The following is a 14,303-nucleotide window of genomic DNA, read 5'->3' as shown; positions in this document are numbered from 1 at the left end:
GCCGGGAAACCAGCTAATCTCTTTTTAGTGACTTGACCACCAAAATACCTCCCTAAGTGTGTCCTTTCTTTTGAACTTATTAGATATAGGTATCTAGAAATGTGTGTGAAATTTTGTTGAATGCATTGTTCACTATGATTTTCTTATTGTTCTACACAATATCAACTGTAGCGAAATAACACAGTAAACTTAGTGTAGTGTTAGAATAAAGAGCAAAGGAAAAAATTAGAATCATATTTTGTAATTGCAAATCTAAATTTGCTAGCATGTACCAGTATTTGCCAGGTTGTGGAAATTTGGAACTTATAACATATGTAGTGGCCTTTTCCTAGATACCTATTGCTAAAAATTATACTTTCATTTTGTTAGAAAAATCTCTCTTCAGATGCCCTGCATCATTCAAAATAAAAACAAATATTTTTATAATTGTTTCAGTATATTGCTACACAATGTGAAAGTTTTTAACGTTTGTAAAAAAAATCATGAATGTGCTTATATTGCAAAAAAGAAAATATCAGTGCACAGTATTGAAAGTGTTTGAGATTCAAAAGTCTGTAACATTTCTACTAACTTCATAAGATGTCATGTGAGAAACTGAATTGAATATCAAGACATTATCTGAAGCGTTTTTATTTTGGTGTAACATATGTGTTTACAGTGAACCTTAACTTTTAATAAACAGATTGGTATGCAATGACATAGGCTAAGAATCTTTAAAATATATATAAATTGGAAAAATGTGTGAACAAATGAAAAAAAAATGATCCGCTCCACTTGATGACATCAAGCACAGTAATATTTTAGTGAAGAAAATATGAAATTGATGTTCAGTGATTAGTTTGGATGAATGAGAAAATGTAATTGTTTGATGCATAAAAATAACTCAGTTGCTGTATTTGATATTAAGCAGCAAAATATAGTGATTTGAATATTTGGGAAAACATCAAACCAGATTATGTAAAAAGAAAAAAAAAAGATGAAATTAGAAAATATATATTTTATGTTTATGAGTTCTGCCAATCAAAATTTTGTGGCAGAAATTGGGTGATTACCATGCAATTTTATTTTGGTAAAATTCTTAAATTATTAGAATGTTTATTATAATTTCTAATTAGTGACTTGTTATAATCAAAATCCGCCCTAAAGAGTGTCCTTTCTTTTATTAGGTATCAGAGTAGGTATCAAGATTTCTACTTCTATACAAATGTGATATTTCAGATCTGTACATAAAAAATTTGTTGAATATATAGGTTGAGAATTGTTCTGTGTCGCTCTCTCTCACACACACACGCATTCTCACTTTTATAGATATAATAGATAGATTACTCTAGATATATTTCCATATGTCTGAATACCCTATATACAAATTTTCAAATCTGTAGATAAAAAAATTTGTTGAGTATATAGGTTGAAAATTGTTCTCTCTCTCTCTCTCACACACACATTCTCAATTTTAGAGATATAATAGATAGATTATGCTAGATATATTTCCATATGTCTGAATACCCTATATACAAATTTTCTAATCTGTAGATCAAATATTTGTTGAATATATAGGTTGAAAATTGTTCTTACTCTCTCTCTCTCTCTCTCTGGCTACCTCACACACACATTCTAACTTTTATAGATATAATAGATAGATTATGCTAGATATATTTCCATATGTGTGAATACCCTATATACAAATTTTCTAATTTGTAGATAAAAAATTTGTAGAGTGCATAGGTTGAGAATTGTTCTCTCTATCTCTCACACACACACATTCTAACTTTTAAAGATATAATAGATTATGCTAGATATATTTCGATATTTCTGAATACCCTATATATAAAAATTTGTTGAATGTATAGGTTGAGAACTGTTCTCTCTCTCTCTCTCTCTCTCTCTCTCTCTCGCTCACACACACACATTCTCACTTTTATAGATATAATAGAAAGATTATCCTAGATATATTTCTATTTGTATGAATACTCTATATACAAATTTTAAAATCTGTAGATAAAGAATTTGTTGAGTATATGGGTTGAGAATTGTTCTCTCTCTCTCTCTCTCTCACACACACACACATTCTCACTTTTATAGATATAATAGATTATGCTAGATATATTTCCATATGTCTGAATACCCTATATACAAATTTTCAAATCTGTAGATAAAAAATTTGTTGAGTATATAGGTTGAGAATTGTTCTCTCTCTCTCTATCACACACATTCTCACTTTTATAGATATAATAGACAGATTATGCCAGATATATTAAAATATGTCTGAATGCCCAATATACAAATTTTGAAATCTGTAGATAAAAAATTTGTTGTATACATAGGTTGACAATTTTCCTCTCTCTCACACACACACACATTCTCACTTTTATACATATAATAGATAGATTATGCTAGATATATTTCTATATGTCTGAACACCCTATATACAAATGTTCAAATCTGTGGATAAAAAATTTGTTGAATGTATAGGTTGAGAATTTTTATCTCTCTCTTTTTCTCTCTCTCTCTCTCGCTATCTCACACACACGCATTCTCACTTTTATAGATAAAATAGATAAATTATGCTAGATATATTTCCATATGTCTGAATACCCTATATACAAAGTTTCAAATCTGTAGATAAAAAATTTGTTGAATATATAGGTTTAGAATTGTTCTCTCTCTCTCTCACACACACATTCTAACTTTTGTAGTTATAATAGATAGATTATGCTAGATATATTTCCATATGTCTGAATACCCTATATACAAATTTTCTAAACTGTAGGTAAAAAATTTGTTGAGTATGTAGGTTAAGAATTGTTCTCTCTCTCTCTCACACACACACACACACACAAGTTCTCACTTTTATAGATATAATAGATAGATTATGCTAGATATATTTCTATATGTCTGCCTACCCTATATACAAATTTCCAAATCTGTGCCCAAAAATGTGTGGAATATATAGGTTGAGAATTGTTCTCTCTCTCTCTCTCACACATATTCTCACTTTTATAGGTTATATAGGTTGAGAATTTTTTGCTCTTTCCATCACTCACATTCACACTTTTATAGATATAATACATAGATTATGCCAGATATATTTACATATGTCTGAATACCCAATATACACATTTTCAAATCTGTAGATAAAAAATTTGTTGAATATATAGGTTGAGAATTGTTCTCTCTCTCTCTCTTTCTCTCTCTCTCACACACACATTCTCACTTTTATAGATATAATAGATAGATTATGCTAGATATATTTCCATACGTCTGAATACCCTATATCCAAATTTTCTAATATGTAGATAAAAAATTTGTTGAATATATAGGGTGAGAATTTTCCTTCCTCTCTTTCTCTCTCTCTCACACACACACACAAGCTGAAAATTGTTCTCTCTCTCTCTCTGACTCTCTCTCTCTCTCACACACACACACATGGTCATTTTATAGATATAATAGATAGGTTATGCTAGATATATTTCTATATGTCTGAATACCCTATATACAAATTTTTAAATCTGTAGATAAAAAATTTGTTGAGTATATAGGTTGAGAATTGTTCTTTCTCTCTCTCTCACACACACATTCTCACTTTTATAGATATAATAGATTATGCTAGATATATTTCCAAATGTCTGAATACCCTATATACAAATTTTCAAATCTGTAAAGATAGAATTTGTTGAATATATAGGTTGAGAATTGTTCTCTCTCTCTCTCTTTCACACACATTCTCACTTTTCTAGATATAATAGATAGATTATGCTAGATATATTTCCTTATGTCTGAATACCCTATATACAAATTATCAAATCTGTAGATACAAAATTTGTTGAGTATATAGGTTGAGAATTGTTCTCTCTCTCTCTCTCTCTCACTCACTCACTCACTCACTCACTCACACACACACACACACATTCTACCTTTTATAGATATAATAGATTATGCTAGATATATTTCCATATGTCTGAATACCCTGTATACAAATTTTCAGATCTGTACATAAAAATTAGTTGAATATATAGGTTGAGAATTGTTCTCTCTCTCTCTTCTCTCTCTCTCTTTCACACACATTCTCACTTTTCTAGATATAATAGATAGATTATGCTAGATATATTTCCATATGTCTGAATACCCTATATACAAATTTTCTAATCGGTAGATAAAAAATTTGTTGAATATATAGGGTGAGAATTGTACTTACTCTCTCTCTCTCTCTCTCTCTCTCTCACGCACACATTCTCACTTTTATGGATATAATAGATAGATTATGCTGGATATATTTCCATATGTCTGAATACCCTATATACAAATGGTCAAATCTCTAGATAACAAATTTATTGAATAGATAGGTTGAGAATTGTTCTCTCTCTCTCTCGCAACCTTACACACACAACCACACGCAAACATTCTGACTTTTATAGATATAATAGATCGATTATGCTAGATATATTTCCATATGTCTGAATACCCAATATACAAATTTTCAAATCTGTAGGTAAAAAATTTGTTGAATATATAGGTTGAGAATTGTTCTCTCTCTCTCTCACACACTCACATTCTCACTTTTATAGATATAATGTATAGATTATGCTAGATATATTTCTATATGTCTGAATACCCTATATACAAAGTTTAAAATCCGTAGATAAAAATACGTTGAGTATATAGGTTGAGAATTGTTCTCTCTCTCTCTTACGCACACACACACACACACACACACACACACATTTTCACTTTTATAGATATAATAGATAGATTATGCTAGATATATTTCCATATGTCTGAATACCCTATATACAAATTTTCAAATCTGTAGATAAAAAATGTATTGAATATATAGGTTGAGAATTGTTGTCTCTCTCTCTCTCTCTCTCTCTCTCTCTGTGGCTACCTCACACACACACACATTTTCACTTTTATAGATATAATAGATAGATTATGCTAGATATATTTCCATATGTCTGAATACCCTATATACAAACTTTCAAATCTGTAGATAAAAAATTTGTTGAGTATATAGGTTGAGAATTGTTCTCTCTCTCTCACACGAAACTGTGCGCTCGGCTTCTTCCCCCCCTTCCCACCCTAAATGCTTGGGAAACTGTGCACTGTTTTTGTTGGTTTTCAAGCTGCCTCTTCCCCCCCACACACACACAGTTTAACAGTAGTAGGAGGTCAAGAGAAAGAGGGTGAGAGAGAGAGAAGAGTAAGTTGGTGAGAGAGAGAGAAAAGAGAAAGAGTGTGTTGGTTTTATATTTTTATTATCGTCTAATATTTTGAAAGCTGAATTTCTAATAAAATGTGCATCTATAGGAGATAATGCCTGGGAATGTGTCCCCCCCCCACAGTTTAACAGTGGTGTGACGTCAAGAGAAAGAGGGTGAGAGAGAGGGAAGAGTAAGTGGGTGAGAGAGAGAAAGAGAGAGAGAAAAAAAGAAAGACGGTGTTGGTTTTGTGAAAAAAGTTGTTATTTACAATTGTTCGCATTCTTGGCCTTTTGGTCAAGATCAAAGTGTAGTATCTGTTCTTCAGATGCTGCACTTCTATTTCTTGTTCTCTTTCGGTGGAGGAGAAATCCTCCACGACTGAGACAATTTTTATTTTTGTACCTTTTCTCCACGTTAAAAAACGACCCTGGTGTCTAACTCTGTCCCGTGGGGAGGCATAGTAAATAGGTACAATTGTTCGCCATTAGTGGATGTTGACGTCACGTCACGTGACATGACTAAGCGTTTTTTTTTTTTAGTATGAATAACATTTTTTGTTTTAATTATAAAGTCTACACTTAATTTTATAGAAAATGATGTATATATAATAGAAAAAAAAAATTACTGGTTTTGTTGGATTCAAGTGGATCCCCCCCTCCAGTTTAAGAGATAGCAGGTCACGTGGTAATATACAAAATGGCTAGCGTAAATATAAAGATCGGTTTTTTTATCGACGAATATTTTGAAAGCTGAATTTTTTTTTATTCCTGTACATTTTTTCCTGATATTTTTCGTTAAAACTCTTGTATAAATACTATTTTTAACCAGTTAAATACGTTGGAGACATTGTCATGGAGTTTAATAATCTCTAGAACAAAGCAGAAGAGAAATTACAAAAGTATCGGTAAAACAAAGTGTTTGTTTACATTTGTTCGCCATTACTGGATGTTGACGTCACGTCACGTGACATGACTAAGCGTTTTTGGATTATGTAATATTAACATTAAAATGACAGGTTTTTTTTGGGGCCCCCCTAGGAGAGAAATGATCAGTTCACCCCCTTTTAATGGTCCGTTTGGTGTGGAATTTCGATATTTGTCATGCGGGTGATCAAGGTTCAATATGATACATAATTTGTCAACTTTGGTTGTGTCTGTCAAAAGTTTGAGCTGACGTCACGTCACGTGACACGTATTGAATAACGTTAAAATGACAGGTTTTTTGGGGGGCCCCCCCTAGGAGAAAAACGATCAGTTGACCCCTTTCTACTGGTCCGTTTGACGTGAAATTTCGATATTTGTCATCCGGGTGATCAAGGTGCAATATGATACCAAATTTGTCAACTCTGGTTCCGTCTTTCAAAAGTTTTAGCGTTACAAACAAACATACATACATACATACATACATACACACCGATTTTTGCCTTTTATATATATAGACTAGCAGGGCTACCCGGCGTTGCTCGGGACCGTATAAACAATGAAAAAACAAAAGCAGATATTGAATATATGTTTTATTCTTAGGGGAGAGGAATCTTTCATCTCTATGTATTATTTGTTTTATCTACCCTAGGACTGGTATTGTTCATGTTTTATCCCTAGTGTAGGTAATTTACAGCATGTACATGAAATTGTTTTACCTTAGGGAGAAGAGAACAGGTAATATACAACATAATGTGTCTATATTACATCCCTGGCAACGCCTAGAAACCAGCTAGAACATGTATTTCAGTCAATCTTTATTACATCTTGGGCTATGCCGGGAAACCAGCTAATCTCTATTTAGTGACTTGACCACCAAAATACCTCCCTAAGTGTGTCCTTTCTTTTGAACTTATTAGATATAGGTATCTAGAAATGTGTGTGAAATTTTGTTGAATGCATTGTTCACTATGATTTTCTTATTGTTCTACACAATATCAACTGTAGCGAAATAAAACAGTAAACTTAGTGTAGTGTTAGAATAAAGAGCAAAGGAAAAAATTAGAATCATATTCTGTAATTACAAATCTAAATTTGCTAGCGTGTACCAGTATTTGCCAGGTTGTGGAAATTTGGAATTTATAACATATGTAGTGGCCTTTTCCTAGATACCTATTTTTATAATTGTTTCAGTACATTGCTACAAAATGTGACATTTGTTGGCGTTTGTAAAAAAAATCATGAATGTGCTTATATTCCAAAAAAGAAAATATCAGTGCACAGTATTGAAAGTGTTTGAGATTCAAAAGTCTGTAACATTTCTACTAACTTCATAAGATGTCATGTGAGAAACTTAATTGAATATCAAGACATTATCTGAAGCGTTTTTATTTTGGTGTAACGTATGTGTTTACAGTGAACCTTAACTTTTAATAAACAGATTGGTATGCAATGACATAGGCTAGGAATCTTAGACAAAATATATATAAATTGGAAAAATGTGTGAACAAATGAAAAAAAAATGATCCGCTCTACTTGATGACATCAAGCACAGTAATATTTTAGTGAAGAAAATATGAAATTGATGTTCAGTGATTAGTTTGGATGAATGAGAAAATGTAATTGTTTGATGCATAAAAAATAACTCATTTGCTGTATTTGATATTAAGCAGCAAAAAAATAGTGATTTGAATATTTAGGAAAACATCAAATCAGATTATGTAAAAAAAAAAGATGAAATTAGAAAATATATATTTTCTGTTTATGAGTTTTGCCAATCAAAATTTTGTGGCAGAAATTGGGTGATTACCATGCAATTTTATTTTGGTAAAATTCTTAAATTATTTCAATGTTTATTATAATTTCTTATTAGTGACTTGTTATCATCAAAATCCGCCCCAAAGAGTGTCCTTTCTTTTATTAGGTATCAGAATAGGTATCCAGATTTCTACTTCTATACAAATATGATATTGTAGTACAGTAAATGTCAAATTGTTTTTCAAGTATTAGTTTGTAACGTTTGTACTGACTTCATCAGATGTCATGTAAGAAACTGAATTCTATGTAAGAAGACTTTATCTGAAGTGTTTTTATTTTGGTATATCATGTGTGATTACACTGTAGTAATTGCGCTGAAAGCATGTTAATTACAAATGACAAAAGTTAAATCAATTTCTGATTCAGCTACACAATATAAACTAAAGGAAATCAAATTTGCAAAATAAAAGCAATATGTAGTTATGGGTTAGTTTGGAGTTAGAATAAAAAGCCAACAAAACAGTTAGTTTGTATTGTGTAGATTGGTCATTTCTGATAGTATTGAGAGTTGTCAATGAAAATCTTAATTTCCGACAAAATACTGAATGTTTCTTGGATACCCATTCGTAAAAAGTACCTTTTTTGGAAAAAAAAAACAAAAAAAACTCCCCGGATCACCTTCACCACCTTAAAAAAAAAAAACTTTATTCTTCAATGTGCACATTGTTAGTGTAAAAAACAGATTCGCACCACTTGATGAAATCAAGCATAGTAATATTTTAGTAAAGAAAATATGAAATTGATTTTCAATAATTAGTTTGAATGAATATCAGAAAATGTAATTGTTTGATGCATAAGAAAGAACTCATCTGCTGAATTTGATATTAAGCAGCAAAATATTTCAAAACATAAAAATGTGAAACATAACATGAATACTCTCCGTTGTCACTTGAAAACATTGACCTTGGTAGGAAGTTTATTAGATACTGAAATTGTGGTCTTGGTATGGTGTGCTTAATATTATTGTATGCAAAATTTAAAAACACAAAAGAGGGTACAATCAATATTGAAAAAGTAACATCTGTCACAGAAAATAGTAATTTATAAATGTCAAAAGAAATATTATTCTGTACTTAAAATGTTAAACTTACTGTTAACAATAATTTAAAATGGTGATCAGGATGAGTCCAACAACTTAGTCCTTGAGCTTTCTTATTGGTCATAGTAAAAAGAAATTGTAGTCTTTCAAGTTTGTTGGTCGCATTGGGATTCTTGGAATGTATCAACAGATTCCTGCATATGAATCTTTGTTAATTCCACACAATACAAAATATATATACAAAACAAAGTAAAGCAAAGTATAGGGTTAGTTGTGTCCTCTAATTATCAACCAAGTATATGTATTGATAAAAAGATAAAAGCAATGGAAATGTTTATTACAATGTATCAATATTAAATTTTTATCATGAACAACAAATCGAAATAATGATAGATATTTTGTGCTTATACGAAACTGGAATCAAGGATTGTCACCTGTGATTTTATATATGTCAATAGTGCATGCCACTACAAATGATATTAGCCAAATTAAGTTTTGTTTATTTCACCCATTATAAAATATATACACAAAATGCAGTAAACAAAGTTTAGGTTTAGTTAATGATAAGTTTAGGTTCGAGAAATAAGCAAAGAAAAGAAAAAAAGATACATTTGTTTATAGTGTGTAAATTGTAAGTTTGTAAATATTTAAAACTATCCACACTGGTATGTGGAAATTCTAGATACCTATTGTTATAAAGTTCCAATTCATGTTTGATATATCACTCTACATGTTCCCTGTTGCACCCCAAAGATGTAAATGATTATCGAGAAAGTGAAATGAAACAGTATTTGAAATAAAATAGAAACCAATGCTGATGTTTACTATATAAAACACTGTGTTCAATGGAATTGAGCCTTATACAATATTGGTGGAATAAAAAAATCCATTTTTTTAATTCAATTTAAGAAATGAGCAAAAAATTGATATTTAAAATATTTGGCATGAAGAAAAAGAAATATAAGATAAAAGGTGATAAAGCAGTAAGAATCATATGCTGAATTCAATTAAAAACAAATATGATTGTCAAAGAAATATCATGAAAATTTTGTAAGTGAAAAAAATTATTTTTTGATATATTTGGTTTCGAAGTATTAAGAAACATGTACAACTTCATTTTAAAGACAAAACGAAAACTGTACTAATGATAATGACAATGGTGAAAGGAAATTGGAAAAAAATGTATCAGAGGTAAAATGTTGGTCACATATACGTTTGTGTGGTATGCATGAAACACGTGTAGAAAATTATATTTTCTGATGCTGAAAGTAAGAAGAGAAACATTGTTAAAAAATGATCTAAAAGGCAATAGTAAAATCCTCATTTTTAGTGTGGGATATGTTGTTTGTTTCAATTGAGAAAGGAAACTTTAATGTATACAATTTGATGTTATAGATCACAAGTTTTATTACAATAAACATTGTGTTCTTTAATTATCAACCAAGTATATTTATTGATAAAAAGAGAATGTAATGGACATGTTTATTATAATTTATCAATATTAAATTGTTATCATGAAAAACCAATGGAAAGCGTGAATGTTATTTGGTGTTTTTAAAAAACAGCTACCAATGATTGTAACCAGTGATATTTGTGTATGCTAACAGTGCAAATGTGGTGGTGAAATGAATTTTTGTTTATTCTTCACAATATAAAATATATACACAAAACTAAAACATAATTTACGGTTAGTTAATGATAAGTTTAGGTTAGAGAATTAAGCAAAATTATAGATACCTATTGTTATAAAGCACCAATTCATGTTTGGTATATCAATCTACATGTTCCTTGTAGCACCCCAGAGGGGTAAATGAGTGTCAACAAAATGAAATAAAACATAGTATTTGAAATAAAATGAAAAAGTGCTTGAAAAGTGAAATATGCTGATGTTTACTATCTAAAACATTGCGTTCAATGCAATTGAAACTTATACTATATTGGTGGACTAAGAATTAAAGAAATAAAATTTAAGAAATTAGCAAAAAATTGATATATAAAATATTTGGCATGAAGAAAAACAAATATAAGACAAAAGGGGAAAAAGCAGTAACAATCATGTGCTGAAGTTCATTGAAAATAAATCGTTTGTCAAAGAAATATAATGAAAATTCTCAGAGTGAAAAAAAAAATGGGATTTTTACAAATCTGGTTTCCAAGTAATAGGAAACATGTACAGCTTCATTTTAACGACAAAATGTAAACTGTAGTAATGGTAATGAGAATGTTGAAGGAAATTGGCAAAAAATTGTTAGTCAAATGTTGATCAAATATTATAAGTTTGTGTGATATGCATGAAACGTTTAGAATATGATCTGCTCTCATGCTGAAAGCAAGTAGAGAAACATTGTGAAAAAATGATGTAAAGCTAAGCTAAGCAAACGACCAGTGAATGGAAATGTTTATTATAATGTATCAAGATGAACATATTATCATGAAAAAGCAAATCGAAATAGTGATAGTTATTTGGTGCTTATACGAAACAGGTATCAAGTATTGTCACCAGTGATTTTATTGATGTTAACAGTGCATGTCACTAAAAATAATGATGGTAGCGAAATTAAGTTTTGTTAATTCTACCCAATATAAAATATATACGCAAAACAAAGTAAACAAAGTTACGGGTTAGTTAATGATAAGTTTAGGTTCGAGAAATAAGCAAAGGAAAAGAAAAAAAAGATACATGTGTTTATATTGTGTAAAATGTTAGTCTGTAAATATTTCCAACTATCAACACTGGTATGTGTAAATCCTAGATACCTATTGTCATAAAGTACCACTTCTTGTTTGATATATCACTCTACATGTTCCCTGCAGCATCCCAGAGAGTTAAATGAGTGTCCACAAAATGAAATAAAACATAGTACTGGAAATAAAATAAAATAAGAATATGTCTGAAAAGAAATAAATGCTGTTTACTATATAAAAAGTTGTTTTCAAGTGTCAAATGGAATTGAATCTTATACAATGTTGGTGGATTATGAAATTGCATGAATGAAATAACATTGGAGAAATAAGAAAAAAGTTTATATATACAATATTTACAAATGTAAGATAAAAGGTGAAGAAGGGCCAAATCCGAGATCTATAAATCGTAAATTTTCAAAGTGAAAACAGATATTTTTTTTTTTTTTTTAGATCTGCTTTCCAAGTAATAGTAACCATGTACAGCTTCATTTTAAATGAAAACTGTACTAATGATAATGTTCATGGTGAAAGGAAATTGGAAAAAAATTAAAAATGTCAGAGGTAAAATGTTTGTGTGGTATGCATGAAACACGTGTAGAAAATGATCTCATGCTGAAAGTAAGAGAAACATAGCTAAAAAATTATGTAAACGCAATAGTAAAATCCTCATTTTTAGGAACATAGTGTGGGGTATGTTGTTTGTTTCAATTCAGAAAGGAAAGTTTAATTTTTAGAATTGGATGTTATAGATCACAAGTTTTATTACAATAAACATTGTGTTCTCTAATTATCAACCAAGTATATTTATTGATAAAAAAAGAAAAGTAATGGACATGTTTATTATAATTTATCAATATTAAATTGTTATCATGAAAAACCAATGGAAAGCGTGTTGGTTATTTCGTGTTCATAAGAAAAAACATCATGGGTTGTCACCAGTGATTTTATGTATGCTAACATTTCGCTGCAAATGTGGTAGCTAAATGTCTTTTTGGTTATTCTACACAAAATAAAATATATACACAAAACAAAGTAAAAGAAATGTCAGGGTTAGTTAATGATAAGCTTAGTACCAAGAAATAAGCACAGAATAAGGAAAAGAAAGATACATTTGTTGATATTGTGTCAATTGGTGAATTTGTTGGTTCATTTTGTTTTATGACATATCAACACTATATCATGCCCAATCTAGTGACATTTTTTTTTCCTAGAATATATTTGTTTATTTAATGTTGGTTTCTATTTAACTCATAATTGGGACCCTAACAGGTACTACTACTCCAGATCAGAGTGGACCTGGTAGCAATAGCAATTAAATGGTGGCTTCACACTTCACAAAGCCCCATGTTTGGATACAGTTTATGGTCATATCCAGGACCTGGTGAATTTGTAAATAATTGAAACGATCAACACTGGCGAGTTAGAATTCTACATACCTATTGTTATAAAGTACCAATTTATGTTTTACATATCACTCCACAACGTTGCTGCAGAATCCAGACAGTTGAAAGAGTCTCAAGAAACTGAAAAGCTATTTAGTACTCTTAAATAAAATAACATGCATAAAGAAATCCTAATATAAGACAATAGATGAAAAAGCAATAAAAATTTTGTGTGGAATCAAGTGAAAACAGTTTCTTTGTCAAAGAAATTGCATGAAGATTCTCAGAGACTTTTCCTTCCTCGTTCCCTTCCCTTTTGGTGGAAGGAAACTTTCACAGTGGCTCAGAAGGTGGGCTGAGCACACTTCCTACAAAGGTGGGATGGGTAAATTTCTTTTTCATTTGGTTGCCTGGAGGACAGGCTTAGGCCCCCCCCCCAAAAAAAAAAACGTTGGAGCCAGGGAACTTCTCCTCCCAGAAGGGGGAGGGGGGCCCGGGAAGGCTTCTCTTCCCATATTTTTTGTTTTGTGTAAGGTTGATCTCTTTCCAAAGGGAGTAAGAGGATATCCCTCTCTTAGGAGGAGAGCGAAGGCTCCCTGGGCCTCCCATCCTCCTTCTGAGAGAAGTTCCCCGGCTTCCACATTCATTGCTCAGCCCGCCGTCCAGGCAATCAGAGTCTGATTGTCTGCCGTATATAAAAAGGCGATTTTAGCTTGTCAGGCGGTATGCTCTGCGTAGACCATTTTTCTTCCACCTGTTGACCTTCCCTCCCTGTCATACAATACGCTTAAACAGGATATTTTAATTTATGCAGATTCCATATAGACTTTTAGTTTCCCAGGGTGTATACCCTCCGTTGACCATTTATGTTTAAGAGTTTTCCTTGCCCCTTCTCTGCCCCAGAATGGGAAGGGAGCTCTTTCCCACTGTATGGGGGGGGGGGGGGCGGCTTTCTTTTATGGTTATGTGGGGAGCCTTACCTTTACCCCCCTTAAGGTGGTAGGTCTTTTTTGTAAAATTGTTAGTCAAATGTTGATCAAATATTATAAGTTTTTGTGATATGCATGAAACATGTGCAGAATATGATCTGCTCTCATGCTGAAAGCAAGTAGAGAAACATTGTGAAAAAATGATGTAAACCTAAGCTAAGCAAACGACCAGTCAATGGAAATGTTTATTATAATGTATCAACAATAACACATTATCATAGTTATTTGGTGCTTATACGAAACAGGTATCAGGGATTGTCACCAGTGAT

The 14,303-nt window shown here is 31.1% G+C and overlaps 1 pseudogene; it reads left to right on the top strand.

Annotated features, from left to right (window-relative positions):
- The first annotated feature begins 5,474 nt into the window (after window positions 1-5,474).
- On the top strand, window positions 5,475-5,608 carry LOC145265138 (U2 spliceosomal RNA; annotated as a pseudogene).
- The last annotated feature ends 8,695 nt before the right edge of the window (window positions 5,609-14,303 follow it).

The sequence above is a fragment of the Euprymna scolopes genome, chromosome 3 (genome assembly GCF_053919585.1).
Source record: "Euprymna scolopes isolate OS-2025 chromosome 3, ASM5391958v1, whole genome shotgun sequence".
Classification (NCBI taxonomy): domain Eukaryota; kingdom Metazoa; phylum Mollusca; class Cephalopoda; order Sepiida; family Sepiolidae; genus Euprymna; species Euprymna scolopes.
This window is presented reverse-complemented; position numbering and strand designations above follow the sequence as displayed.